Source organism: Clupea harengus, chromosome 14 (genome assembly GCF_900700415.2).
Source record: "Clupea harengus chromosome 14, Ch_v2.0.2, whole genome shotgun sequence".
Taxonomy (NCBI): domain Eukaryota; kingdom Metazoa; phylum Chordata; class Actinopteri; order Clupeiformes; family Clupeidae; genus Clupea; species Clupea harengus.
In genome coordinates, this window is record NC_045165.1 from 15,001 (window position 1) to 19,265 (window position 4,265).

Here is a 4,265-nt window from a genome sequence, read left to right on the forward strand (position 1 = left end):
GTATTTCTACTCGAGTCCTATGAGTTTTGCGCTGCCATCGACACAAGGAGCAATAGCACAATTTTGAAAGATGGCACAATTTTGCTTCAAATTTTCATAGTTAGGATGACTATTACCGTATTAACACTGAATTATTTGTATCGATGACTTCACTGATATGGCTCGGTAGAAGGTCTTGTTTTGAAAATCCAGTCTATTAACACGTGAACTGCTCTCCAATAGGAACGCCACCACTAGGGCGTAGGTTTTCACTTGCTCATGATCAACGCAGAACAAACAAAAACGAAAGTAGATTTGAGTTTAGCAAGGAAGGTTTTGACAGAGGACGATGACCATCGTTTTTCTATGAGGGTGAGTAAGCATCATAAGTCAAAGTTACTGATGTAATTGATATTAGAGGTGGTAATCTCGTTTTCATGGACTGAATATGGAAGATTAACCTAAAGGGTTAGCCTACTATTAGGAGATTGTAACACGACACGATAGTTTTCAAGGACTTGATGGGCCTACTTGCGAAATGCCACGCTGCAGATTAGGCCTACTTTTTCATTCCACATTTTCAGACCTTCACTCTAGCATGCCAATCTAAATAAATGTAGTATAAATATAGTCTGTTATCCAAATCCATAGACTTCGCATGGATCATCCGTATTTGCAATAAATTAACATGAACAGTCCGGAAAGAAATGGCTTGAAGTCGAGGAAGTGTTTTTTTGTAAGTAGGTTTGTATGTAATGACACGTAATAAACTAGCACGTAAACGTTATTTTGTAGGGTCATTTGCCCATTATAACCTGTCTTGTGAAAAAAAGGTTAGAAAAATCATCATGGATAAAGTTGAGCTCTTCCGCTGTAACAGGGGATTAATGCTCCATTCAGGGCGGCGGGAAACTAGCAATGGGAAGCTCGAGACAGACGCGTCGACACTGGCTGCGTCGAATAGTCTGTCCTATCGTCTTTTCCTAACCACTCATGACGTTTTCCGTTGAGGTGAAATATGTGAAATAGAATTCCTAAGGAGTAAGGAAAAGACAACTGCGGTGTAAACAGAATCCGACTTCACGTAGGCTTACGCTAGGCTATTAATTATGCGAAGTTAGATGTTATTGACGTGGGTTCATTGACTTGAGGGGAAGTGAAAACCTAAGCCCCTACTGGTTGCGTTCCAATCGCAGAGCAGTTTACATATAAAATCCCATGTACCGAATGAAACCATTTTGAAATTGCTCCTATCGTTTCAGAAACGGACTTCAACTCAAGTCACGTGCCCTGCTCACCGCAAAATATGCATTTTCCGTCATGATAGCCCTGACACCACCTGTCAGCTCTCCCTGTGAGTAGCGGAAGTGCTCTACATGTGTAGACCCTGTAATGGTTATCAACACGCGGTATGCATTGTTTTTACATACATATTCAGCCAGCCAACAACGCAAATCGCTCTCTCTGTCTTTCTCTCTCTCTGACGGCCAAACGTAATTTTGGCCGTCGGGGACACATTGGGCCAATGTTGGTTAATAGGAGTGAGAGTGGGTTTTGGTTGGCTTATAACCAATTGCCAACTTTAGCTTAGTTTTAACCATAGTCTAACCAAAGCTATTTGGGCTTTCTATGATCTTACAAAAGTCCACCCTATGTCTATTCAATGTCATAATTCAATAATTCAAGTCCATCCTATGTCTATTCAATATCACAGGAAGGTGTTACAATGTCCCATAATCCAATGTCAAAGCCCGGTCCTACCAGACGATCATACTTAATTTCATTCTCATCGAAGGAAAATGACAATTGAGCCAAAGTACGTAGGAGGGCGTCCTGGACCATCTTGCCACCACAATTAATGCATCCAAATACACTTAAACCAACCTAGGCACGGCCCGTAAGGAATTAAAACATGGGGCCTGGCTTGGGTCAAACAGGTGCCTGTGATTGGGCCTAAGTAGGACAAGCAGGTGCCCACGGTGCAGGTGACTTTGAGTGCCTGTGAGTACGGCCTGTACGTTTGATTTGTATGTTTTATTTTATGGGCAGATGTGTTGGGGTTGATAGTCCACCTTTGTTAATAAATCGAGATATATTTTTGTGTACAAAAGCCACCATCTCTTGTACAGTGTTTTTTCCCCACATCTTCACCAAGTCCAGTCGCCACATCCCAAAAATAACGTGGGGTGACCGGTCGGTCCCTCACACCATGTCTGTGAACCATTCGACTACAATTTGTATCTTTTGAGACAGTTTTCCTGTTCATTTCCCGCCGCAAAACAGCTGAGAAAGTATAAATATAAGTCCTTAATACCGTCTTTGTCGCTTTACATTGATGAAAACATGGTGGACTTTGGTGGTGAGCTTTATTCCCCTCTAATACACCATGGTATCTGTACTTCTAGGCTATTTAGGCTGTCGTCTTCATAACCTCTGGTGGGAGGCTATCTATCCATCCAATGCTACTAACTTGGTGGAAACAGTGTTTCCTTGAACCCATGACAACACATGTATTACGGTTACAAGTAAACCAAAGAGTGGCTCAACAAAAGGGCTTCTCTTCCCCTCATCTTGCATTGAGGAGAACAGAATTGCATGACCCTTGTAATGTTCCTGGCCAATGAAACACTGCCACCTACTGGATGCTTGTGTTAGAATAGCCACAGCTTACGGTTTCTTGAAAGCAAGTTGTGTTGCAAATCGTGAGACAATTTTTTTTTGAACGCTTTTGACATGTTTGAAAGCCGCCAAAAATCACGTGATAAGATTGCGCTCATGAGCACTCAGAGCAAAAGTAATAAATGCAAATCCTGGTTTTTCAAGTATGAAATGACTATTGCAATTCGTTTTTTGCACTTTTACAGAACAGAATTTACAGTTGAAAACTCAAGAAAATCAAGTTATGAATAACAATTGCGATTAGTGTTTCTGTCTTACAGTTCGCCGTTTACAAGAGCAAAGCATACTCTGACCGTCTTTGTATTTAAGACAATTCTACCTTCATAACCATGCATTGTGTACTAACACCTCTTATTTAACACGAACATGGACATAAACAAACACACACACACACACACACACACACACACACACACACACACAAATAGAGAGAGGGAGAGTAGAATTTCATTGTAAAAATAAAATTATGCTTTTAACAATTGTTTTGTTTTGTTCTGAACATGAACTATCCCTTGCATCTTGCCTTTTTGAAAGCTGGCCCAGCCTGACCCCATCCAGTTCGTAGCGGACTAATAATATGGACCCCACAATGACGGCAACTCCGAGGGAAGTGCTGAGGAACACTCTGGACAACCTCACAGGGGCCGAATTTAAGAGGTTTAAGCACTACCTTCAGGACCAGGGCCAAATCGCATGGGGAAAGCTGGAGAAGGCCGACACAGACGACACTGTGGACTTGATGGTGCAGGTGTACAGCACGGGAGCTGGGGACATCATGCTGTCCATTTTGAAGAAGATTAAACACAACCAGTTGGACTTGGAGAGAGATCTGGGAAGATGTGAGTGTGTAGCTCCCAGTCTCTGATGAGGTGTCTGTTTGTGTATGTAGGAGGAATCCTTTACTTTCTCTGGGAAGATGTGAGTGTGTAGCTCACAGTCTCTGATGAGGTGTCTGTTTGTGTATGTAGGAGGAATCCTTTACTTTCTCTGGGAAGATGTGAGTGTGTAGCTCACAGTCTCTGATGAGGTGTCTGTTTGTGTATGTAGGAGGAATCCTTTACTTTCTCTGGGAAGATGTGAGTGTGTAGCTCACAGTCTCTGATGAGGTGTCTGTTTGTGTATGTAGGAGGAATCCTTTACTTTCTCTGGGAAGATGTGAGTGTGTAGCTCACAGTCTCTGATGAGGTGTCTGTTTGTGTATGTAGGAGGAATCCTTTACTTTCTCTGGGAAGATGTGAGTGTGTAGCTCACAGTCTCTGATGAGGTGTCTGTTTGTGTATGTAGGAGGAATCCTTTACTTTCTCTGGGAAGATGTGAGTGTGTAGCTCACAGTCTCTGATGAGGTGTCTGTTTGTGTATGTAGGAGGAATCCTTTACTTTCTCTGGGAAGATGTGAGTGTGTAGCTCACAGTCTCTGATGAGGTGTCTGTTTGTGTATGTAGGAGGAATCCTTTACTTTCTCTGGGAAGATGTGAGTGTGTAGCTCACAGTCTCTGATGAGGTGTCTGTTTGTGTATGTAGGAGGAATCCTTTACTTTCTCTGGGAAGATGTGAGTGTGTAGCTCACAGTCTCTGATGAGGTGTCTGTTTGTGTATGTAGGAGGAAT

At 42.4% G+C, this 4,265-nt stretch overlaps 1 long non-coding RNA gene across 1 annotated transcript; it reads left to right on the forward strand.

Moving 5' to 3' along the window:
- The first annotated feature begins 263 nt into the window (after positions 1-263).
- Positions 264-3,477, forward strand: LOC122133466. The gene is made up of 2 exons (XR_006152789.1): positions 264-351; positions 3,193-3,477. It is a non-coding gene; the product is annotated as an uncharacterized LOC122133466 (long non-coding RNA).
- The last annotated feature ends 788 nt before the right edge of the window (positions 3,478-4,265 follow it).